The 26213-nt window shown below is 44.6% G+C and overlaps 1 long non-coding RNA gene and 4 other non-coding genes across 5 annotated transcripts; all 5 read left to right on the top strand.

Moving 5' to 3' along the window:
* The first annotated feature begins 3182 nt into the window (after window positions 1-3182).
* Window positions 3183-6036, top strand: LOC127978784 (uncharacterized). The gene is made up of 3 exons (XR_008158645.1): window positions 3183-3562; window positions 3977-4060; window positions 4654-6036. It is a non-coding gene; the product is annotated as an uncharacterized LOC127978784 (long non-coding RNA).
* A 1479-nt stretch (window positions 6037-7515) lies between these two features.
* Window positions 7516-7587, top strand: trnad-guc (transfer RNA aspartic acid (anticodon GUC)). The gene has a single exon. It is a non-coding gene; the product is annotated as a tRNA-Asp (tRNA).
* An 8196-nt stretch (window positions 7588-15783) lies between these two features.
* Window positions 15784-15855, top strand: trnad-guc (transfer RNA aspartic acid (anticodon GUC)). Its single transcript has one exon. It is a non-coding gene; the product is annotated as a tRNA-Asp (tRNA).
* A 4062-nt stretch (window positions 15856-19917) lies between these two features.
* On the top strand, window positions 19918-19989 carry trnad-guc (transfer RNA aspartic acid (anticodon GUC)). Its single transcript has one exon. It is a non-coding gene; the product is annotated as a tRNA-Asp (tRNA).
* Window positions 19990-25734: 5745 nt separating this feature from the next.
* On the top strand, window positions 25735-25806 carry trnad-guc (transfer RNA aspartic acid (anticodon GUC)). Its single transcript has one exon. It is a non-coding gene; the product is annotated as a tRNA-Asp (tRNA).
* Window positions 25807-26213: the final 407 nt, after the last annotated feature.

Below are 26213 nucleotides of genomic sequence, written 5' to 3'. Positions count from 1 at the left end.
AATTATTGCACAGATACTATTTAAACTGAACTTAGCTGAATGATGTCATCAAAGAGTTCAATAACGAAATGCCTTTAACTGTCATTTTGCTTTTTGACGCACTGTGTTCCTAATAAATGTTGTTCAGTTGCATTGACACAATACTTTTTGTTTAAAGCGCAATTAAAAAAAAAAAAAAAAAAAAGAGTCCAAACAATGACCCCTGCTACGGGTAGTGTTGCAAGTGTTATGCGACTTCAGCTAATGATGGGTCCATCCGAAATTATTCCATCCAAAAGTTTTGGGTGGAGGCACAGGTCACAGAGGGAGTTCTGCTTCGACGTCAGCCCGAGCCAAAGGACATGCTTTGGCCGGGAATCGAATCCGGGTCAACTGCTTGGAAGGCAGCTATGCTCACCACTATACCACCAACGCAGTCAGCAGTCAGCAACTTGCGCCGTCACTAAGAAGGCTCGAAGTGCACGAGTCGCCGATAGGGCTAGAGGAGCAGATGAGATCTTTGTTTGGACCCGTCACTAAAGAGAGCCTTCAAGAATTTGCATCCCGTCACGTACAAGAAAGCGCTGCCTTCCCATCCGGCTAAATAAACACGAAGTGGTCAAACGCAGAGAGTGCCTATAATAACCAAAAGCCCAATCAAGGCAATCTCTTTCTCATGCCTCTATCTGAAAAGTTGGATAAAATCTTATATGAAAAAAAAAGTCTTTTAAAGAAATCCCTTATTCCGAGGTCACCGTAGCCACCAGATCCAGTCTGTATCCGCTTCAGTCACCCGGATCCAGTCCGTATCCAGAGAAGATGGTGGATCAACACCTAGAAAGGACCTCTATGGCCCAGAAACACAGCGGAGACCGTGACAACTAGATGAGCCGCAGATACAAATCCCTTGTAAAGACCACCTGGACAAGACCACAGGAAACAGATGATTCTTCTGCACAGTCTGACATTCCTGCAGCCTGGACCTGATCTACTGGTTTCGTCTGACAAGGGGAGAACTGTCTCCCCGACTGAGCCTGGTTTCTCACCGGGTTTTTTCTCCATCCTTTCACTGATCGAGTTTTGGTTTCTTCCCTCTGTCGCTTCTGGCAGGCGGAGCTGGGGACACTTCATGTACAGCGATATCGTTGACTTGATTGCAAATTATTGCACAGATACTATTTAAACTGAACTTAGCTGAATGATGTCATCAAAGAGTTCAATAACGAAATGCCTTTAACTGTCATTTTGCTTTTTGACGCACTGTGTTCCTAATTAATGTTGTTCAGTTGCATTGACGCAATACTTTCTGTTTGAAGCACAATTTAAAAAAAATCTATAAAAGAATCGAACCCGGGTCAACTGCTTGGAAGGCAGCTATGCTCACCACTATACCACCAACGCAGGCGGAAGTCAGTAGCTTTATTGACGCACTGTGTTCCTAATAAATGTTGTTCAGTTGCATTGACACAATACTTTTTGTTTAAAGCGCAATTAAAAAAAAAAAAAAAAAAAAAGAGTCCAAACAATGACCCCTGCTACGGGTAGTGTTGCAAGTGTTATGCGACTTCAGCTAATGATGGGTCCATCCGAAATTATTCCATCCAAAAGTTTTGGGTGGAGGCACAGGTCACAGAGGGAGTTCTGCTTCGACGTCAGCCCGAGCCAAAGGACATGCTTTGGCCGGGAATCGAATCCGGGTCAACTGCTTGGAAGGCAGCTATGCTCACCACTATACCACCAACGCAGTCAGCAGTCAGCAACTTGCGCCGTCACTAAGAAGGCTCGAAGTGCACGAGTCGCCGATAGGGCTAGAGGAGCAGATGAGATCTTTGTTTGGACCCGTCACTAAAGAGAGCCTTCAAGAATTTGCATCCCGTCACGTACAAGAAAGCGCTGCCTTCCCATCCGGCTAAATAAACACGAAGTGGTCAAACGCAGAGAGTGCCTATAATAACCAAAAGCCCAATCAAGGCAATCTCTTTCTCATGCCTCTATCTGAAAAGTTGGATAAAATCTTATATGAAAAAAAAAGTCTTTTAAAGAAATCCCTTATTCCGAGGTCACCGTAGCCACCAGATCCAGTCTGTATCCGCTTCAGTCACCCGGATCCAGTCCGTATCCAGAGAAGATGGTGGATCAACACCTAGAAAGGACCTCTATGGCCCAGAAACACAGCGGAGACCGTGACAACTAGATGAGCCGCAGATACAAATCCCTTGTAAAGACCACCTGGACAAGACCACAGGAAACAGATGATTCTTCTGCACAGTCTGACATTCCTGCAGCCTGGAGCTGATCTACTGGTTTCGTCTGACAAGGGGAGAACTGTCTCCCCGACTGAGCCTGGTTTCTCACCGGGTTTTTTCTCCATCCTTTCACCGATCGAGTTTTGGTTTCTTCCCTCTGTCGCTTCTGGCAGGCGGAGCTGGGGACACTTCATGTACAGCGATATCGTTGACTTGATTGCAAATTATTGCACAGATACTATTTAAACTGAACTTAGCTGAATGATGTCATCAAAGAGTTCAATAACGAAATGCCTTTAACTGTCATTTTGCTTTTTGACGCACTGTGTTCCTAATTAATGTTGTTCAGTTGCATTGACGCAATACTTTCTGTTTAAAGCGCAATTTAAAAAAAAAAAAAAAAAAAAAAAGAGTCCAAACAATGACCCCTGCTACGGGTAGTGTTCCAAGTGTTATGCGACTTCAGCTAATGATGGGTCCATCAGAAATTTTACGGTGCTAGGGCTGGGTCTGCGTCAGAAGAAGCCATGCATTGTTTAGTTATGTCAGTGCAGTGCCGTCAGTTGGGGGAGAAACGGCAGCATGCACGGCTCCTCGTTAGTATAGTGGACAGTATCTCCGCCTGTCACGCGGGAGACCGGGGTTCGATTCCCCGACGGGGAGAGCTGGTTCTTTTCGTCTTCCGAATGATCCATCCAAAATGTTTGGTTGGATTCGCAGGTCACAGAAGGAGTTCTGCTTCGACGTCAGCCCGAGCCAAAGGACATGCGTTGGCTGGGAATCGAACCCGGGTCAACTGCTTGGAAGGCGAGATAGGTATAAACGGAGGTCGGAGCCAGCTCCAAATGGGCGGGTCAGCTCCAAATGGGTGGGACTTCAGCTCCAAGTGGGCTGTACAAACCTCCAGAGCCTTTTGATTGGTTTATTTAATGTCATGGGGTTAATAAAAAAAAAAAAAAAAAAAAAGACGGCGTCAACTTCCCAAGGCTTTTCAGCGTCAAGAAAGAGGAGTTTGAAGGGGTAAGTCTAGACTTGTACAACGTATTACAAGTTGCGAAAAAGTGCAGTATCTTGGCGGTTGATGTTTTAGTCTTGACGTAGTTAAATCATGATTACAAGCTCATTGCATTCAAGTTTGAAAATGGGAGGACATTCATGTGCAATTTTTTTTTTACCTTCAAAACTCATATTTACCATTATTCCGAAAGGACGTTAAGACAGCATTAGCAGCACAGATAAATTACATCTTTATTGTGTCTGTTACCCTTTTGTGCTAAATATTTCTGCAATACATATAGGATTTACGCTGCAGATTACGGACACTGAAGACTAAGCAGGTATTGTTACTAACGTTACGTAAAATATGCAGGCCTATGTATTATAACTGCACTGATATTTAAGCGATCAATAACTATTAATAGATTTAGTACAGTGTTCCATAAGAATGAGTCTTAGTTAAAACTCCTAACTGATAATGCTTGACTTTAACAAAGCTGGTCATTGTTTCAAAACAATTTTTAAATGTTATCTATTTTTACGTGTAACGTTAATCCAAACAATGTAATGCAATTGATACATATGGTTTAATTACCAAATTCATTTTTCAATTTAATAATCATAACAGAGTGGATATATGAGGATAACTGCAGTGTCCACTACCATGCATTACATATCAACAGGTGTAGAATTAATTTTGTCATTGTAGGAAACACAAACAAACAAAAACATTATGTGTAAACTTTGTGTTACAGAAAGCTCAAGTCTGGGTGGCCAAAAGTTACATTTCAGTGATCTGGTTACCGCCTCTCTCTGCAAACCCAAAGGATCACTTTCCTGTAAACTTTTTTTTGTTCTTTCTATGCATCAAGATGTGTAATTTATTTTTTCTGAAGATTTTTGACTAATGTGTGTGTGTATGTGGGTCTTTGTGTGGATAAATTATGTTCATACTTTAAAGGTGGACATTTGCAACAGCGCTTGTCCCTAAAATTGCTCCAGGGGTATGGTCAGACACTGTCCTAAATGACAAATGTTGGAATGTAAATGACATTACATTCTGTGGACGTCTCACATAAATGTGCATTATACTGTAGTTAATGTTAACTTGTCAACAGTGAATTATTTTAGGATGTCATTGGACTGAATGTTTAGTAACTAATGACACTTCATTCCAGTAAAAATATAATCCATAGCATTGGAGTGAAAGCAGCAGCAAAGTGTTCCAGTGCTGATGAAAATCAAGCAGGTTAAAACCTCAGATTCCTTAAATATCTGTTCTAGAGGACTGTTTGGGGCTGGACAGATTTTGTTAGGGTTTTGAAGTCTGATGCTCACCAGCCCTACATTTATTTGTTCAGAAATGCAGTAGAAACATTCATATTGTAAATTGTAATAATATTTTACAATAACTCTTTTCTATTTGAGGCAGCAGCGGATCTACCCCAATCATCATTAACGGGACCCCAGTGGAGAGAGTGAGCAGCTTCAATACCTTCAAATGCCCTGCAAAGAGTAGCTGAGCGCATCTCCAGAACATCTCTCCCCTCTCTGCAAGACATCCACACCAGAAGATGTAAATCTAGGACTGTTAAGATCCTTAAAGACCCCACCCACCATGGAAATCCACTGTTTCATCTGCTACAGTCAGGCAGACCCTTCTGCAGTCTGATGGCAAAGACGGAGAGGCTCAGGAGGAGTTTCTTCCCTCATGTTATCAGACTACTAAACATGGACATTAAACACACTGCACTTTATAGACTGGTTGTTTAGGGCTACCCAATAACTCTCTGCACACTGCGCTTTTTTGACAACCTAACTAGGCATTTCATCCTCACTGCACATTGTTTACATCTCTGCACATCATCTGTGTAGCAGTTTCTGTGTAGCATCTCTACAAATCATCTGTGTAGAAGTTTAATACAGTATATTGTGTATATTTCATTATTTGTATTTAATTATCTCCAAAAAAAAAAAAAACTTTATTTTTTTCCTGTTGTTTCATTATTTGTATTTAATTTTCTCTTATTTTTTATTTTTTTGCACAGTCTAAAAAAAGTATGCCAGACCTACTTTTCACTGCTTTTTGCATGTCATATAACAAATAAAACTTGAATTTTTAATGGTTTGGAGCGTTACCTGTGATTGAGTTGGTGATAAAAAGGAGATGGGGAAATGAGTGTCTTAAATTGGACTTTGGTACCAATATTATTTTCCTCTTAAGTCTTGGAATGTTTTTTTATTATTATTATTAACTCTTGTATTACTATTTAGATTTTTTTTTCTTTTTTTTAAATTAAATGTTTATTTGTAAAATGTAGCCTACTTCCACGTGTGGCCTTTTGTAATGTTGTTTCACCTAGAGCCAAGGGGGTTGTAACAATCTAAACAATATAATTCTCCCTCAGATTTCAAACTTGCAATAAAGAAAAACATTCACATACAGTAAACATTTTATTGCTCTAAATTACTCATTCATTTTCTTGATACTGATATAATTATAAAATTAATATAATTTAATATACTTGAATGTTTGCAGTTGTCACAAAATTATATAACCTCTTGTTAATTAAATTTAAACTACAATGAAAAACAATAAATCTGTTTTTCATTAGTATCGCTACTTTAAGCCATCCTCATTCGCGCGCACCCCGACAATGACGCAATGTGAAATTTCCGTTTAAATCCCGCCCATTTGTAAAAGTCCCGCCCACTAGCGGCAAAAGTTCCTCCCACTTGGAGCTCTCCGTGAAGTCCAGCCCACTTGCGGCAAAAGCTCCTCCCACTTGGAGGTCTCCGGGCTGCAGCGATACCTACTTGTGGAAGGCAGCTATGCTCACCACTATACCAACAACGCAGGCGGAAGTCAGTAGCTTTATTGACGCACTGTGTTCCTAATAAATGTTGTTCAGTTGCATTGACACAATACTTTTTGTTTAAAGCGCAATTAAAAAAAAAAAAAAAAAAAAAAAAAAAAAAAAGAGTCCAAACAATGACCCCTGCTACGGGTAGTGTTGCAAGTGTTATGCGACTTCAGCTAATGATTGGTCCATCCGAAATTATTCCATCCAAAAGTTTTGGGTGGAGGCACAGGTCACAGAGGGAGTTCTGCTTCGACGTCAGCCCGAGCCAAAGGACATGCGCACTGCTCTCTCCAACTGCTTGGAAGGCAGCTATGCTCACCACTATACCACCAACGCAGTCAGCAGTCAGCAACTTGCGCCGTCACTAAGAAGGCTCGAAGTGCACGAGTCGCCGATAGGGCTAGAGGAGCAGATGAGATCTTTGTTTGGACCCGTCACTAAAGAGAGCCTTCAAGAATTTGCATCCCGTCACGTACAAGAAAGCGCTGCCTTCCCATCCGGCTAAATAAACACGAAGTGGTCAAACGCAGAGAGTGCCTATAATAACCAAAAGCCCAATCAAGGCAATCTCTTTCTCATGCCTCTATCTGAAAAGTTGGATAAAATCTTATATGAAAAAAAAAGTCTTTTAAAGAAATCCCTTATTCCGAGGTCACCGTAGCCACCAGATCCAGTCTGTATCCGCTTCAGTCACCCGGATCCAGTCCGTATCCAGAGAAGATGGTGGATCAACACCTAGAAAGGACCTCTATTGCCCAGAAACACAGCGGAGACCGTGACAACTAGATGAGCCGCAGATACAAATCCCCTGTAAAGACCACCTGGACAAGACCACAGGAAACAGATGATTCTTCTGCACAGTCTGACATTCCTGCAGCCTGGAGCTGATCTACCTGTTTCGTCTGACAAGGGGAGAACTGTCTCCCCGATTGAGCCTGGTTTCTCACCGGGTTTTTTCTCCATCCTTTCACCGATCGAGTTTTGGTTTCTTGCCTCTGTCGCTTCTGGCAGGCGGAGCTGGGGACACTTCATGTACAGCGATATCGTTGACTTGATTGCAAATTATTGCACAGATACTATTTAAACTGAACTTAGCTGAATGATGTCATCAAAGAGTTCAATAACGAAATGCCTTTAACTGTCATTTTGCTTTTTGACGCACTGTGTTCCTAATTAATGTTGTTCAGTTGCATTGACGCAATACTTTCTGTTTAAAGCGCAATTTAAAAAAAAAAAAAAAAAAAAAAAAGAGTCCAAACAATGACCCCTGCTACGGGTAGTGTTCCAAGTGTTATGCGACTTCAGCTAATGATGGGTCCATCAGAAATTTTACGGTGCTAGGGCTGGGTCTGCGTCAGAAGAAGCCATGCATTGTTTAGTTATGTCAGTGCAGTGCCGTCAGTTGGGGGAGAAACGGCAGCATGCACGGCTCCTCGTTAGTATAGTGGACAGTATCTCCGCCTGTCACGCGGAAGACCGGGGTTCGATTCCCCGACGGGGAGAGCTGGTTCTTTTCGTCTTCCGAATGATCCATCCAAAATGTTTAGTTGGATTCGCAGGTCACAGAAGGAGTTCTGCTTCGACATCAGCCCGAGCCAAAGGACATGCGTTGGCTGGGAATCGAACCCGGGTCAACTGCTTGGAAGGCAGCTATGCTCACCACTATACCAACAACGCAGGCGGAAGTCAGTAGCTTTATTGACGCACTGTGTTCCTAATAAATGTTGTTCAGTTGCATTGACACAATACTTTTTGTTTAAAGCGCAATTAAAAAAAAAAAAAAAAAAAAAAAAAAAAAAAGAGTCCAAACAATGACCCCTGCTACGGGTAGTGTTGCAAGTGTTATGCGACTTCAGCTAATGATTGGTCCATCCGAAATTATTCCATCCAAAAGTTTTGGGTGGAGGCACAGGTCACAGAGGGAGTTCTGCTTCGACGTCAGCCCGAGCCAAAGGACATGCGCACTGCTCTCTCCAACTGCTTGGAAGGCAGCTATGCTCACCACTATACCACCAACGCAGTCAGCAGTCAGCAACTTGCGCCATCACTAAGAAGGCTCGAAGTGCACGAGTCGCCGATAGGGCTAGAGGAGCAGATGAGATCTTTGTTTGGACCCGTCACTAAAGAGAGCCTTCAAGAATTTGCATCCCGTCACGTACAAGAAAGCGCTGCCTTCCCATCCGGCTAAATAAACACGAAGTGGTCAAACGCAGAGAGTGCCTATAATAACCAAAAGCCCAATCAAGGCAATCTCTTTCTCATGCCTCTATCTGAAAAGTTGGATAAAATCTTATATGAAAAAAAAAGTCTTTTAAAGAAATCCCTTATTCCGAGGTCACCGTAGCCACCAGATCCAGTCTGTATCCGCTTCAGTCACCCGGATCCAGTCCGTATCCAGAGAAGATGGTGGATCAACACCTAGAAAGGACCTCTATGGCCCAGAAACACAGCGGAGACCGTGACAACTAGATGAGCCGCAGATACAAATCCCCTGTAAAGACCACCTGGACAAGACCACAGGAAACAGATGATTCTTCTGCACAGTCTGACATTCCTGCAGCCTGGAGCTGATCTACCTGTTTCGTCTGACAAGGGGAGAACTGTCTCCCCGATTGAGCCTGGTTTCTCACCGGGTTTTTTCTCCATCCTTTCACCGATCGAGTTTTGGTTTCTTGCCTCTGTCGCTTCTGGCAGGCGGAGCTGGGGACACTTCATGTACAGCGATATCGTTGACTTGATTGCAAATTATTGCACAGATACTATTTAAACTGAACTTAGCTGAATGATGTCATCAAAGAGTTCAATAACGAAATGCCTTTAACTGTCATTTTGCTTTTTGACGCACTGTGTTCCTAATAAATGTTGTTCAGTTGCATTGACACAATACTTTTTGTTTAAAGCGCAATTAAAAAAAAAAAAAAAAAAAGAGTCCAAACAATGACCCCTGCTACGGGTAGTGTTGCAAGTGTTATGCGACTTCAGCTAATGATGGGTCCATCTGAAATTATTCCATCCAAAAGTTTTGGGTGGAGGCACAGGTCACAGAGGGAGTTCTGCTTCGACGTCAGCCCGAGCCAAAGGATATGCTTTGGCCGGGAATCGAATCCGGGTCAACTGCTTGGAAGGCAGCTATGCTCACCACTATACCACCAACGCAGTCAGCAGTCAGCAACTTGCGCCGTCACTAAGAAGGCTCGAAGTGCACGAGTCGCCGATAGGGCTAGAGGAGCAGATGAGATCTTTGTTTGGACCCGTCACTAAAGAGAGCCTTCAAGAATTTGCATCCCGTCACGTACAAGAAAGCGCTGCCTTCCCATCCGGCTAAATAAACACGAAGTGGTCAAACGCAGAGAGTGCCTATAATAACCAAAAGCCCAATCAAGGCAATCTCTTTCTCATGCCTCTATCTGAAAAGTTGGATAAAATCTTATATGAAAAAAAAAGTCTTTTAAAGAAATCCCTTATTCCGAGGTCACCGTAGCCACCAGATCCAGTCTGTATCCGCTTCAGTCACCCGGATCCAGTCCGTATCCAGAGAAGATGGTGGATCAACACCTAGAAAGGACCTCTATGGCCCAGAAACACAGCGGAGACCGTGACAACTAGATGAGCCGCAGATACAAATCCCTTGTAAAGACCACCTGGACAAGACCACAGGAAACAGATGATTCTTCTGCACAGTCTGACATTCCTGCAGCCTGGACCTGATCTACTGGTTTCGTCTGACAAGGGGAGAACTGTCTCCCCGACTGAGCCTGGTTTCTCACCGGGTTTTTTCTCCATCCTTTCACTGATCGAGTTTTGGTTTCTTCCCTCTGTCGCTTCTGGCAGGCGGAGCTGGGGACACTTCATGTACAGCGATATCGTTGACTTGATTGCAAATTATTGCACAGATACTATTTAAACTGAACTTAGCTGAATGATGTCATCAAAGAGTTCAATAACGAAATGCCTTTAACTGTCATTTTGCTTTTTGACGCACTGTGTTCCTAATTAATGTTGTTCAGTTGCATTGACGCAATACTTTCTGTTTGAAGCGCAATTTAAAAAAAATCAATAAAAGAATCGAACCCGGGTCAACTGCTTGGAAGGCAGCTATGCTCACCACTATACCACCAACGCAGGTGGAAGTCAGTAGCTTTATTGACGCACTGTGTTCCTAATAAATGTTGTTCAGTTGCATTGACACAATACTTTTTTTTTAAAGCGCAATTTAAAAAAAAAAAAAAAAAAAAAAAAAGAGTCCAAACAATGACCCCTGCTACCGGTAGTGTTGCAAGTGTTATGCGACTTCAGCTAATGATGGGTCCATCCGAAATTATTCCATCCAAAAGTTTTGGGTGGAGGCACAGGTCACAGAGGGAGTTCTGCTTCGACGTCAGCCCGAGCCAAAGGATATGCTTTGGCCGGGAATCGAATCCGGGTCAACTGCTTGGAAGGCAGCTATGCTCACCACTATACCACCAACGCAGTCAGCAGTCAGCAACTTGCGCCGTCACTAAGAAGGCTCGAAGTGCACGAGTCGCCGATAGGGCTAGAGGAGCAGATGAGATCTTTGTTTGGACCCGTCACTAAAGAGAGCCTTCAAGAATTTGCATCCCGTCACGTACAAGAAAGCGCTGCCTTCCCATCCGGCTAAATAAACACGAAGTGGTCAAACGCAGAGAGTGCCTATAATAACCAAAAGCCCAATCAAGGCAATCTCTTTCTCATGCCTCTATCTGAAAAGTTGGATAAAATCTTATATGAAAAAAAAAGTCTTTTAAAGAAATCCCTTATTCCGAGGTCACCGTAGCCACCAGATCCAGTCTGTATCCGCTTCAGTCACCCGGATCCAGTCCGTATCCAGAGAAGATGGTGGATCAACACCTAGAAAGGACCTCTATGGCCCAGAAACACAGCGGAGACCGTGACAACTAGATGAGCCGCAGATACAAATCCCTTGTAAAGACCACCTGGACAAGACCACAGGAAACAGATGATTCTTCTGCACAGTCTGACATTCCTGCAGCCTGGAGCTGATCTACTGGTTTCGTCTGACAAGGGGAGAACTGTCTCCCCGACTGAGCCTGGTTTCTCACCGGGTTTTTTCTCCATCCTTTCACCGATCGAGTTTTGGTTTCTTCCCTCTGTCGCTTCTGGCAGGCGGAGCTGGGGACACTTCATGTACAGCGATATCGTTGACTTGATTGCAAATTATTGCACAGATACTATTTAAACTGAACTTAGCTGAATGATGTCATCAAAGAGTTCAATAACGAAATGCCTTTAACTGTCATTTTGCTTTTTGACGCACTGTGTTCCTAATTAATGTTGTTCAGTTGCATTGACGCAATACTTTCTGTTTAAAGCGCAATTTTAAAAAAAAAAAAAAAAAAAAAAAGAGTCCAAACAATGACCCCTGCTACGGGTAGTGTTCCAAGTGTTATGCGACTTCAGCTAATGATGGGTCCATCAGAAATTTTACGGTGCTAGGGCTGGGTCTGCGTCAGAAGAAGCCATGCATTGTTTAGTTATGTCAGTGCAGTGCCGTCAGTTGGGGGAGAAACGGCAGCATGCACGGCTCCTCGTTAGTATAGTGGACAGTATCTCCGCCTGTCACGCGGGAGACCGGGGTTCGATTCCCCGACGGGGAGAGCTGGTTCTTTTCGTCTTCCGAATGATCCATCCAAAATGTTTGGTTGGATTCGCAGGTCACAGAAGGAGTTCTGCTTCGACGTCAGCCCGAGCCAAAGGACATGCGTTGGCTGGGAATCGAACCCGGGTCAACTGCTTGGAAGGCAGCTATGCTCACCACTATACCAACAACGCAGGCGGAAGTCAGTAGCTTTATTGACGCACTGTGTTCCTAATAAATGTTGTTCAGTTGCATTGACACAATACTTTTTGTTTAAAGCGCAATTAAAAAAAAAAAAAAAAAAAAAAAAAAAAAAAAGAGTCCAAACAATGACCCCTGCTACGGGTAGTGTTGCAAGTGTTATGCGACTTCAGCTAATGATTGGTCCATCCGAAATTATTCCATCCAAAAGTTTTGGGTGGAGGCACAGGTCACAGAGGGAGTTCTGCTTCGACGTCAGCCCGAGCCAAAGGACATGCGCACTGCTCTCTCCAACTGCTTGGAAGGCAGCTATGCTCACCACTATACCACCAACGCAGTCAGCAGTCAGCAACTTGCGCCATCACTAAGAAGGCTCGAAGTGCACGAGTCGCCGATAGGGCTAGAGGAGCAGATGAGATCTTTGTTTGGACCCGTCACTAAAGAGAGCCTTCAAGAATTTGCATCCCGTCACGTACAAGAAAGCGCTGCCTTCCCATCCGGCTAAATAAACACGAAGTGGTCAAACGCAGAGAGTGCCTATAATAACCAAAAGCCCAATCAAGGCAATCTCTTTCTCATGCCTCTATCTGAAAAGTTGGATAAAATCTTATATGAAAAAAAAAGTCTTTTAAAGAAATCCCTTATTCCGAGGTCACCGTAGCCACCAGATCCAGTCTGTATCCGCTTCAGTCACCCGGATCCAGTCCGTATCCAGAGAAGATGGTGGATCAACACCTAGAAAGGACCTCTATGGCCCAGAAACACAGCGGAGACCGTGACAACTAGATGAGCCGCAGATACAAATCCCCTGTAAAGACCACCTGGACAAGACCACAGGAAACAGATGATTCTTCTGCACAGTCTGACATTCCTGCAGCCTGGAGCTGATCTACCTGTTTCGTCTGACAAGGGGAGAACTGTCTCCCCGATTGAGCCTGGTTTCTCACCGGGTTTTTTCTCCATCCTTTCACCGATCGAGTTTTGGTTTCTTGCCTCTGTCGCTTCTGGCAGGCGGAGCTGGGGACACTTCATGTACAGCGATATCGTTGACTTGATTGCAAATTATTGCACAGATACTATTTAAACTGAACTTAGCTGAATGATGTCATCAAAGAGTTCAATAACGAAATGCCTTTAACTGTCATTTTGCTTTTTGACGCACTGTGTTCCTAATAAATGTTGTTCAGTTGCATTGACACAATACTTTTTGTTTAAAGCGCAATTAAAAAAAAAAAAAAAAAAGAGTCCAAACAATGACCCCTGCTACGGGTAGTGTTGCAAGTGTTATGCGACTTCAGCTAATGATGGGTCCATCTGAAATTATTCCATCCAAAAGTTTTGGGTGGAGGCACAGGTCACAGAGGGAGTTCTGCTTCGACGTCAGCCCGAGCCAAAGGATATGCTTTGGCCGGGAATCGAATCCGGGTCAACTGCTTGGAAGGCAGCTATGCTCACCACTATACCACCAACGCAGTCAGCAGTCAGCAACTTGCGCCGTCACTAAGAAGGCTCGAAGTGCACGAGTCGCCGATAGGGCTAGAGGAGCAGATGAGATCTTTGTTTGGACCCGTCACTAAAGAGAGCCTTCAAGAATTTGCATCCCGTCACGTACAAGAAAGCGCTGCCTTCCCATCCGGCTAAATAAACACGAAGTGGTCAAACGCAGAGAGTGCCTATAATAACCAAAAGCCCAATCAAGGCAATCTCTTTCTCATGCCTCTATCTGAAAAGTTGGATAAAATCTTATATGAAAAAAAAAGTCTTTTAAAGAAATCCCTTATTCCGAGGTCACCGTAGCCACCAGATCCAGTCTGTATCCGCTTCAGTCACCCGGATCCAGTCCGTATCCAGAGAAGATGGTGGATCAACACCTAGAAAGGACCTCTATGGCCCAGAAACACAGCGGAGACCGTGACAACTAGATGAGCCGCAGATACAAATCCCTTGTAAAGACCACCTGGACAAGACCACAGGAAACAGATGATTCTTCTGCACAGTCTGACATTCCTGCAGCCTGGACCTGATCTACTGGTTTCGTCTGACAAGGGGAGAACTGTCTCCCCGACTGAGCCTGGTTTCTCACCGGGTTTTTTCTCCATCCTTTCACTGATCGAGTTTTGGTTTCTTCCCTCTGTCGCTTCTGGCAGGCGGAGCTGGGGACACTTCATGTACAGCGATATCGTTGACTTGATTGCAAATTATTGCACAGATACTATTTAAACTGAACTTAGCTGAATGATGTCATCAAAGAGTTCAATAACGAAATGCCTTTAACTGTCATTTTGCTTTTTGACGCACTGTGTTCCTAATTAATGTTGTTCAGTTGCATTGACGCAATACTTTCTGTTTGAAGCGCAATTTAAAAAAAATCAATAAAAGAATCGAACCCGGGTCAACTGCTTGGAAGGCAGCTATGCTCACCACTATACCACCAACGCAGGTGGAAGTCAGTAGCTTTATTGACGCACTGTGTTCCTAATAAATGTTGTTCAGTTGCATTGACACAATACTTTTTTTTTAAAGCGCAATTTAAAAAAAAAAAAAAAAAAAAAAAAAGAGTCCAAACAATGACCCCTGCTACCGGTAGTGTTGCAAGTGTTATGCGACTTCAGCTAATGATGGGTCCATCCGAAATTATTCCATCCAAAAGTTTTGGGTGGAGGCACAGGTCACAGAGGGAGTTCTGCTTCGACGTCAGCCCGAGCCAAAGGATATGCTTTGGCCGGGAATCGAATCCGGGTCAACTGCTTGGAAGGCAGCTATGCTCACCACTATACCACCAACGCAGTCAGCAGTCAGCAACTTGCGCCGTCACTAAGAAGGCTCGAAGTGCACGAGTCGCCGATAGGGCTAGAGGAGCAGATGAGATCTTTGTTTGGACCCGTCACTAAAGAGAGCCTTCAAGAATTTGCATCCCGTCACGTACAAGAAAGCGCTGCCTTCCCATCCGGCTAAATAAACACGAAGTGGTCAAACGCAGAGAGTGCCTATAATAACCAAAAGCCCAATCAAGGCAATCTCTTTCTCATGCCTCTATCTGAAAAGTTGGATAAAATCTTATATGAAAAAAAAAGTCTTTTAAAGAAATCCCTTATTCCGAGGTCACCGTAGCCACCAGATCCAGTCTGTATCCGCTTCAGTCACCCGGATCCAGTCCGTATCCAGAGAAGATGGTGGATCAACACCTAGAAAGGACCTCTATGGCCCAGAAACACAGCGGAGACCGTGACAACTAGATGAGCCGCAGATACAAATCCCTTGTAAAGACCACCTGGACAAGACCACAGGAAACAGATGATTCTTCTGCACAGTCTGACATTCCTGCAGCCTGGAGCTGATCTACTGGTTTCGTCTGACAAGGGGAGAACTGTCTCCCCGACTGAGCCTGGTTTCTCACCGGGTTTTTTCTCCATCCTTTCACCGATCGAGTTTTGGTTTCTTCCCTCTGTCGCTTCTGGCAGGCGGAGCTGGGGACACTTCATGTACAGCGATATCGTTGACTTGATTGCAAATTATTGCACAGATACTATTTAAACTGAACTTAGCTGAATGATGTCATCAAAGAGTTCAATAACGAAATGCCTTTAACTGTCATTTTGCTTTTTGACGCACTGTGTTCCTAATTAATGTTGTTCAGTTGCATTGACGCAATACTTTCTGTTTAAAGCGCAATTTTAAAAAAAAAAAAAAAAAAAAAAAGAGTCCAAACAATGACCCCTGCTACGGGTAGTGTTCCAAGTGTTATGCGACTTCAGCTAATGATGGGTCCATCAGAAATTTTACGGTGCTAGGGCTGGGTCTGCGTCAGAAGAAGCCATGCATTGTTTAGTTATGTCAGTGCAGTGCCGTCAGTTGGGGGAGAAACGGCAGCATGCACGGCTCCTCGTTAGTATAGTGGACAGTATCTCCGCCTGTCACGCGGAAGACCGGGGTTCGATTCCCCGACGGGGAGAGCTGGTTCTTTTCGTCTTCCGAATGATCCATCCAAAATGTTTGGTTGGATTCGCAGGTCACAGAAGGAGTTCTGCTTCGACGTCAGCCCGAGCCAAAGGACATGCGTTGGCTGGGAATCGAACCCGGGTCAACTGCTTGGAAGGCAGCTGTGCTCACCACTATACCAACAACGCAGGCGGAAGTCAGTAGCTTTATTGACGCACTGTGTTCCTAATAAATGTTGTTCAGTTGCATTGACACAATACTTTTTGTTTAAAGCGCAATTAAAAAAAAAAAAAAAAAAAAAAAAAAAAAAAGAGTCCAAACAATGACCCCTGCTACGGGTAGTGTTGCAAGTGTTATGCGACTTCAGCTAATGATTGGTCCATCCGAAATTATTCCATCCAAAAGTTTTGGGTGGAGGCACAGGTCACAGAGGGAGTTCTGCTTCGACGTCAGCCCGAGCCAAAGGACATGCGCACTGCTCTCTCCAACTGCTTGGAAGGCAGCTATGCTCACCACTATACCACCAACGCAGTCAGCAGTCAGCAACTTGCGCCATCACTAAGAAGGCTCGAAGTGCACGAGTCGCCGATAGGGCTAGAGGAGCAGATGAGATCTTTGTTTGGACCCGTCACTAAAGAGAGCCTTCAAGAATTTGCATCCCGTCACGTACAAGAAAGCGCTGCCTTCCCATCCGGCTAAATAAACACGAAGTGGTCAAACGCAGAGAGTGCCTATAATAACCAAAAGCCCAATCAAGGCAATCTCTTTCTCATGCCTCTATCTGAAAAGTTGGATAAAATCTTATATGAAAAAAAAAGTCTTTTAAAGAAATCCCTTATTCCGAGGTCACCGTAGCCACCAGATCCAGTCTGTATCCGCTTCAGTCACCCGGATCCAGTCCGTATCCAGAGAAGATGGTGGATCAACACCTAGAAAGGACCTCTATGGCCCAGAAACACAGCGGAGACCGTGACAACTAGATGAGCCGCAGATACAAATCCCCTGTAAAGACCACCTGGACAAGACCACAGGAAACAGATGATTCTTCTGCACAGTCTGACATTCCTGCAGCCTGGAGCTGATCTACCTGTTTCGTCTGACAAGGGGAGAACTGTCTCCCCGATTGAGCCTGGTTTCTCACCGGGTTTTTTCTCCATCCTTTCACCGATCGAGTTTTGGTTTCTTGCCTCTGTCGCTTCTGGCAGGCGGAGCTGGGGACACTTCATGTACAGCGATATCGTTGACTTGATTGCAAATTATTGCACAGATACTATTTAAACTGAACTTAGCTGAATGATGTCATCAAAGAGTTCAATAACGAAATGCCTTTAACTGTCATTTTGCTTTTTGACGCACTGTGTTCCTAATAAATGTTGTTCAGTTGCATTGACACAATACTTTTTGTTTAAAGCGCAATTAAAAAAAAAAAAAAAAAAAGAGTCCAAACAATGACCCCTGCTACGGGTAGTGTTGCAAGTGTTATGCGACTTCAGCTAATGATGGGTCCATCTGAAATTATTCCATCCAAAAGTTTTGGGTGGAGGCACAGGTCACAGAGGGAGTTCTGCTTCGACGTCAGCCCGAGCCAAAGGATATGCTTTGGCCGGGAATCGAATCCGGGTCAACTGCTTGGAAGGCAGCTATGCTCACCACTATACCACCAACGCAGTCAGCAGTCAGCAACTTGCGCCGTCACTAAGAAGGCTCGAAGTGCACGAGTCGCCGATAGGGCTAGAGGAGCAGATGAGATCTTTGTTTGGACCCGTCACTAAAGAGAGCCTTCAAGAATTTGCATCCCGTCACGTACAAGAAAGCGCTGCCTTCCCATCCGGCTAAATAAACACGAAGTGGTCAAACGCAGAGAGTGCCTATAATAACCAAAAGCCCAATCAAGGCAATCTCTTTCTCATGCCTCTATCTGAAAAGTTGGATAAAATCTTATATGAAAAAAAAAGTCTTTTAAAGAAATCCCTTATTCCGAGGTCACCGTAGCCACCAGATCCAGTCTGTATCCGCTTCAGTCACCCGGATCCAGTCCGTATCCAGAGAAGATGGTGGATCAACACCTAGAAAGGACCTCTATGGCCCAGAAACACAGCGGAGACCGTGACAACTAGATGAGCCGCAGATACAAATCCCTTGTAAAGACCACCTGGACAAGACCACAGGAAACAGATGATTCTTCTGCACAGTCTGACATTCCTGCAGCCTGGACCTGATCTACTGGTTTCGTCTGACAAGGGGAGAACTGTCTCCCCGACTGAGCCTGGTTTCTCACCGGGTTTTTTCTCCATCCTTTCACTGATCGAGTTTTGGTTTCTTCCCTCTGTCGCTTCTGGCAGGCGGAGCTGGGGACACTTCATGTACAGCGATATCGTTGACTTGATTGCAAATTATTGCACAGATACTATTTAAACTGAACTTAGCTGAATGATGTCATCAAAGAGTTCAATAACGAAATGCCTTTAACTGTCATTTTGCTTTTTGACGCACTGTGTTCCTAATTAATGTTGTTCAGTTGCATTGACGCAATACTTTCTGTTTGAAGCGCAATTTAAAAAAAATCAATAAAAGAATCGAACCCGGGTCAACTGCTTGGAAGGCAGCTATGCTCACCACTATACCACCAACGCAGGTGGAAGTCAGTAGCTTTATTGACGCACTGTGTTCCTAATAAATGTTGTTCAGTTGCATTGACACAATACTTTTTTTTTAAAGCGCAATTTAAAAAAAAAAAAAAAAAAAAAAAAAGAGTCCAAACAATGACCCCTGCTACCGGTAGTGTTGCAAGTGTTATGCGACTTCAGCTAATGATGGGTCCATCCGAAATTATTCCATCCAAAAGTTTTGGGTGGAGGCACAGGTCACAGAGGGAGTTCTGCTTCGACGTCAGCCCGAGCCAAAGGATATGCTTTGGCCGGGAATCGAATCCGGGTCAACTGCTTGGAAGGCAGCTATGCTCACCACTATACCACCAACGCAGTCAGCAGTCAGCAACTTGCGCCGTCACTAAGAAGGCTCGAAGTGCACGAGTCGCCGATAGGGCTAGAGGAGCAGATGAGATCTTTGTTTGGACCCGTCACTAAAGAGAGCCTTCAAGAATTTGCATCCCGTCACGTACAAGAAAGCGCTGCCTTCCCATCCGGCTAAATAAACACGAAGTGGTCAAACGCAGAGAGTGCCTATAATAACCAAAAGCCCAATCAAGGCAATCTCTTTCTCATGCCTCTATCTGAAAAGTTGGATAAAATCTTATATGAAAAAAAAAGTCTTTTAAAGAAATCCCTTATTCCGAGGTCACCGTAGCCACCAGATCCAGTCTGTATCCGCTTCAGTCACCCGGATCCAGTCCGTATCCAGAGAAGATGGTGGATCAACACCTAGAAAGGACCTCTATGGCCCAGAAACACAGCGGAGACCGTGACAACTAGATGAGCCGCAGATACAAATCCCTTGTAAAGACCACCTGGACAAGACCACAGGAAACAGATGATTCTTCTGCACAGTCTGACATTCCTGCAGCCTGGAGCTGATCTACTGGTTTCGTCTGACAAGGGGAGAACTGTCTCCCCGACTGAGCCTGGTTTCTCACCGGGTTTTTTCTCCATCCTTTCACCGATCGAGTTTTGGTTTCTTCCCTCTGTCGCTTCTGGCAGGCGGAGCTGGGGACACTTCATGTACAGCGATATCGTTGACTTGATTGCAAATTATTGCACAGATACTATTTAAACTGAACTTAGCTGAATGATGTCATCAAAGAGTTCAATAACGAAATGCCTTTAACTGTCATTTTGCTTTTTGACGCACTGTGTTCCTAATTAATGTTGTTCAGTTGCATTGACGCAATACTTTCTGTTTAAAGCGCAATTTTAAAAAAAAAAAAAAAAAAAAAAAGAGTCCAAACAATGACCCCTGCTACGGGTAGTGTTCCAAGTGTTATGCGACTTCAGCTAATGATGGGTCCATCAGAAATTTTACGGTGCTAGGGCTGGGTCTGCGTCAGAAGAAGCCATGCATTGTTTAGTTATGTCAGTGCAGTGCCGTCAGTTGGGGGAGAAACGGCAGCATGCACGGCTCCTCGTTAGTATAGTGGACAGTATCTCCGCCTGTCACGCGGAAGACCGGGGTTCGATTCCCCGACGGGGAGAGCTGGTTCTTTTCGTCTTCCGAATGATCCATCCAAAATGTTTGGTTGGATTCGCAGGTCACAGAAGGAGTTCTGCTTCGACGTCAGCCCGAGCCAAAGGACATGCGTTGGCTGGGAATCGAACCCGGGTCAACTGCTTGGAAGGCAGCTGTGCTCACCACTATACCAACAACGCAGGCGGAAGTCAGTAGCTTTATTGACGCACTGTGTTCCTAATAAATGTTGTTCAGTTGCATTGACACAATACTTTTTGTTTAAAGCGCAATTAAAAAAAAAAAAAAAAAAAAAAAAAAAAAAAAGAGTCCAAACAATGACCCCTGCTACGGGTAGTGTTGCAAGTGTTATGCGACTTCAGCTAATGATTGGTCCATCCGAAATTATTCCATCCAAAAGTTTTGGGTGGAGGCACAGGTCACAGAGGGAGTTCTGCTTCGACGTCAGCCCGAGCCAAAGGACATGCGCACTGCTCTCTCCAACTGCTTGGAAGGCAGCTATGCTCACCACTATACCACCAACGCAGTCAGCAGTCAGCAACTTGCGCCGTCACTAAGAAGGCTCGAAGTGCACGAGTCGCCGATAGGGCTAGAGGAGCAGATGAGATCTTTGTTTGGACCCGTCACTAAAGAGAGCCTTCAAGAATTTGCATCCCGTCACGTACAAGAAAGCGCTGCCTTCCCATCCGGCTAAATAAACACGAAGTGGTCAAACGCAGAGAGTGCCTATAATAACCAAAAGCCCAATCAAGGCAATCTCTTTCTCATGCCTCTATCTGAAAAGTTGGATAAAATCTTATATGAAAAAAAAAGTCTTTTAAAGAAATCCCTTATTCCGAGGTCACCGTAGCCACCAGATCCAGTCTGTATCCGCTTCAGTCACCCGGATCCAGTCTGTATCCAGAGAAGATGGTGGATCAACACCTAGAAAGGACCTCTATGGCCCAGAAACACAGCGGAGACTGTGACAACTAGATGAGCCGCAGATACAAATCCCTTGTAAAGACCACCTGGACAAGACCACAGGAAACAGATGATTCTTCTGCACAGTCTGACATTCCTGCAGCCTGGAGCTGATCTACTGGTTTCGTCTGACAAGGGGAGAACTGTCTCCCCGACTGAGCCTGGTTTCTCACCGGGTTTTTTCTCCATCCTTTCACCGATCGAGTTTTGGTTTCTTCCCTCTGTCGCTTCTGGCAGGCGGAGCTGGGGACACTTCATGTACAGCGATATCGTTGACTTGATTGCAAATTATTGCACAGATACTATTTAAACTGAACTTAGCTGAATGATGTCATCAAAGAGTTCAATAACGAAATGCCTTTAACTGTCATTTTGCTTTTTGACGCACTGTGTTCCTAATTAATGTTGTTCAGTTGCATTGACGCAATACTTTCTGTTTAAAGCGCAATTTAAAAAAAAAAAAAAAAAAAAAAAAGAGTCCAAACAATGACCCCTGCTACGGGTAGTGTTCCAAGTGTTATGCGACTTCAGCTAATGATGGGTCCATCAGAAATTTTACGGTGCTAGGGCTGGGTCTGCGTCAGAAGAAGCCATGCATTGTTTAGTTATGTCAGTGCAGTGCCGTCAGTTGGGGGAGAAACGGCAGCATGCACGGCTCCTCGTTAGTATAGTGGACAGTATCTCCGCCTGTCACGCGGGAGACCGGGGTTCGATTCCCCGACGGGGAGAGCTGGTTCTTTTCGTCTTCCGAATGATCCATCCAAAATGTTTGGTTGGATTCGCAGGTCACAGAAGGAGTTCTGCTTCGACGTCAGCCCGAGCCAAAGGACATGCGTTGGCTGGGAATCGAACCCGGGTCAACTGCTTGGAAGGCAGCTATGCTCACCACTATACCAACAACGCAGGCGGAAGTCAGTAGCTTTATTGACGCACTGTGTTCCTAATAAATGTTGTTCAGTTGCATTGACACAATACTTTTTGTTTAAAGCGCAATTAAAAAAAAAAAAAAAAAAAAAAAAAAAAAAAGAGTCCAAACAATGACCCCTGCTACGGGTAGTGTTGCAAGTGTTATGCGACTTCAGCTAATGATTGGTCCATCCGAAATTATTCCATCCAAAAGTTTTGGGTGGAGGCACAGGTCACAGAGGGAGTTCTGCTTCGACGTCAGCCCGAGCCAAAGGACATGCGCACTGCTCTCTCCAACTGCTTGGAAGGCAGCTATGCTCACCACTATACCACCAACGCAGTCAGCAGTCAGCAACTTGCGCCATCACTAAGAAGGCTCGAAGTGCACGAGTCGCCGATAGGGCTAGAGGAGCAGATGAGATCTTTGTTTGGACCCGTCACTAAAGAGAGCCTTCAAGAATTTGCATCCCGTCACGTACAAGAAAGCGCTGCCTTCCCATCCGGCTAAATAAACACGAAGTGGTCAAACGCAGAGAGTGCCTATAATAACCAAAAGCCCAATCAAGGCAATCTCTTTCTCATGCCTCTATCTGAAAAGTTGGATAAAATCTTATATGAAAAAAAAAGTCTTTTAAAGAAATCCCTTATTCCGAGGTCACCGTAGCCACCAGATCCAGTCTGTATCCGCTTCAGTCACCCGGATCCAGTCCGTATCCAGAGAAGATGGTGGATCAACACCTAGAAAGGACCTCTATGGCCCAGAAACACAGCGGAGACCGTGACAACTAGATGAGCCGCAGATACAAATCCCCTGTAAAGACCACCTGGACAAGACCACAGGAAACAGATGATTCTTCTGCACAGTCTGACATTCCTGCAGCCTGGAGCTGATCTACCTGTTTCGTCTGACAAGGGGAGAACTGTCTCCCCGATTGAGCCTGGTTTCTCACCGGGTTTTTTCTCCATCCTTTCACCGATCGAGTTTTGGTTTCTTGCCTCTGTCGCTTCTGGCAGGCGGAGCTGGGGACACTTCATGTACAGCGATATCGTTGACTTGATTGCAAATTATTGCACAGATACTATTTAAACTGAACTTAGCTGAATGATGTCATCAAAGAGTTCAATAACGAAATGCCTTTAACTGTCATTTTGCTTTTTGACGCACTGTGTTCCTAATAAATGTTGTTCAGTTGCATTGACACAATACTTTTTGTTTAAAGCGCAATTAAAAAAAAAAAAAAAAAAGAGTCCAAACAATGACCCCTGCTACGGGTAGTGTTGCAAGTGTTATGCGACTTCAGCTAATGATGGGTCCATCTGAAATTATTCCATCCAAAAGTTTTGGGTGGAGGCACAGGTCACAGAGGGAGTTCTGCTTCGACGTCAGCCCGAGCCAAAGGATATGCTTTGGCCGGGAATCGAATCCGGGTCAACTGCTTGGAAGGCAGCTATGCTCACCACTATACCACCAACGCAGTCAGCAGTCAGCAACTTGCGCCGTCACTAAGAAGGCTCGAAGTGCACGAGTCGCCGATAGGGCTAGAGGAGCAGATGAGATCTTTGTTTGGACCCGTCACTAAAGAGAGCCTTCAAGAATTTGCATCCCGTCACGTACAAGAAAGCGCTGCCTTCCCATCCGGCTAAATAAACACGAAGTGGTCAAACGCAGAGAGTGCCTATAATAACCAAAAGCCCAATCAAGGCAATCTCTTTCTCATGCCTCTATCTGAAAAGTTGGATAAAATCTTATATGAAAAAAAAAGTCTTTTAAAGAAATCCCTTATTCCGAGGTCACCGTAGCCACCAGATCCAGTCTGTATCCGCTTCAGTCACCCGGATCCAGTCCGTATCCAGAGAAGATGGTGGATCAACACCTAGAAAGGACCTCTATGGCCCAGAAACACAGCGGAGACCGTGACAACTAGATGAGCCGCAGATACAAATCCCTTGTAAAGACCACCTGGACAAGACCACAGGAAACAGATGATTCTTCTGCACAGTCTGACATTCCTGCAGCCTGGACCTGATCTACTGGTTTCGTCTGACAAGGGGAGAACTGTCTCCCCGACTGAGCCTGGTTTCTCACCGGGTTTTTTCTCCATCCTTTCACTGATCGAGTTTTGGTTTCTTCCCTCTGTCGCTTCTGGCAGGCGGAGCTGGGGACACTTCATGTACAGCGATATCGTTGACTTGATTGCAAATTATTGCACAGATACTATTTAAACTGAACTTAGCTGAATGATGTCATCAAAGAGTTCAATAACGAAATGCCTTTAACTGTCATTTTGCTTTTTGACGCACTGTGTTCCTAATTAATGTTGTTCAGTTGCATTGACGCAATACTTTCTGTTTGAAGCGCAATTTAAAAAAAATCAATAAAAGAATCGAACCCGGGTCAACTGCTTGGAAGGCAGCTATGCTCACCACTATACCACCAACGCAGGTGGAAGTCAGTAGCTTTATTGACGCACTGTGTTCCTAATAAATGTTGTTCAGTTGCATTGACACAATACTTTTTTTTTAAAGCGCAATTTAAAAAAAAAAAAAAAAAAAAAAAAAGAGTCCAAACAATGACCCCTGCTACCGGTAGTGTTGCAAGTGTTATGCGACTTCAGCTAATGATGGGTCCATCCGAAATTATTCCATCCAAAAGTTTTGGGTGGAGGCACAGGTCACAGAGGGAGTTCTGCTTCGACGTCAGCCCGAGCCAAAGGATATGCTTTGGCCGGGAATCGAATCCGGGTCAACTGCTTGGAAGGCAGCTATGCTCACCACTATACCACCAACGCAGTCAGCAGTCAGCAACTTGCGCCGTCACTAAGAAGGCTCGAAGTGCACGAGTCGCCGATAGGGCTAGAGGAGCAGATGAGATCTTTGTTTGGACCCGTCACTAAAGAGAGCCTTCAAGAATTTGCATCCCGTCACGTACAAGAAAGCGCTGCCTTCCCATCCGGCTAAATAAACACGAAGTGGTCAAACGCAGAGAGTGCCTATAATAACCAAAAGCCCAATCAAGGCAATCTCTTTCTCATGCCTCTATCTGAAAAGTTGGATAAAATCTTATATGAAAAAAAAAGTCTTTTAAAGAAATCCCTTATTCCGAGGTCACCGTAGCCACCAGATCCAGTCTGTATCCGCTTCAGTCACCCGGATCCAGTCCGTATCCAGAGAAGATGGTGGATCAACACCTAGAAAGGACCTCTATGGCCCAGAAACACAGCGGAGACCGTGACAACTAGATGAGCCGCAGATACAAATCCCTTGTAAAGACCACCTGGACAAGACCACAGGAAACAGATGATTCTTCTGCACAGTCTGACATTCCTGCAGCCTGGAGCTGATCTACTGGTTTCGTCTGACAAGGGGAGAACTGTCTCCCCGACTGAGCCTGGTTTCTCACCGGGTTTTTTCTCCATCCTTTCACCGATCGAGTTTTGGTTTCTTCCCTCTGTCGCTTCTGGCAGGCGGAGCTGGGGACACTTCATGTACAGCGATATCGTTGACTTGATTGCAAATTATTGCACAGATACTATTTAAACTGAACTTAGCTGAATGATGTCATCAAAGAGTTCAATAACGAAATGCCTTTAACTGTCATTTTGCTTTTTGACGCACTGTGTTCCTAATTAATGTTGTTCAGTTGCATTGACGCAATACTTTCTGTTTAAAGCGCAATTTTAAAAAAAAAAAAAAAAAAAAAAAGAGTCCAAACAATGACCCCTGCTACGGGTAGTGTTCCAAGTGTTATGCGACTTCAGCTAATGATGGGTCCATCAGAAATTTTACGGTGCTAGGGCTGGGTCTGCGTCAGAAGAAGCCATGCATTGTTTAGTTATGTCAGTGCAGTGCCGTCAGTTGGGGGAGAAACGGCAGCATGCACGGCTCCTCGTTAGTATAGTGGACAGTATCTCCGCCTGTCACGCGGAAGACCGGGGTTCGATTCCCCGACGGGGAGAGCTGGTTCTTTTCGTCTTCCGAATGATCCATCCAAAATGTTTGGTTGGATTCGCAGGTCACAGAAGGAGTTCTGCTTCGACGTCAGCCCGAGCCAAAGGACATGCGTTGGCTGGGAATCGAACCCGGGTCAACTGCTTGGAAGGCAGCTGTGCTCACCACTATACCAACAACGCAGGCGGAAGTCAGTAGCTTTATTGACGCACTGTGTTCCTAATAAATGTTGTTCAGTTGCATTGACACAATACTTTTTGTTTAAAGCGCAATTAAAAAAAAAAAAAAAAAAAAAAAAAAAAAAAAGAGTCCAAACAATGACCCCTGCTACGGGTAGTGTTGCAAGTGTTATGCGACTTCAGCTAATGATTGGTCCATCCGAAATTATTCCATCCAAAAGTTTTGGGTGGAGGC

This window comes from Carassius gibelio, chromosome B19 (assembly GCF_023724105.1).
Source record: "Carassius gibelio isolate Cgi1373 ecotype wild population from Czech Republic chromosome B19, carGib1.2-hapl.c, whole genome shotgun sequence".
NCBI classification, from domain to species: domain Eukaryota; kingdom Metazoa; phylum Chordata; class Actinopteri; order Cypriniformes; family Cyprinidae; genus Carassius; species Carassius gibelio.
Note: the sequence above shows the minus strand (reverse complement) of the source record. Positions and strands in the feature narration are given on the sequence as shown.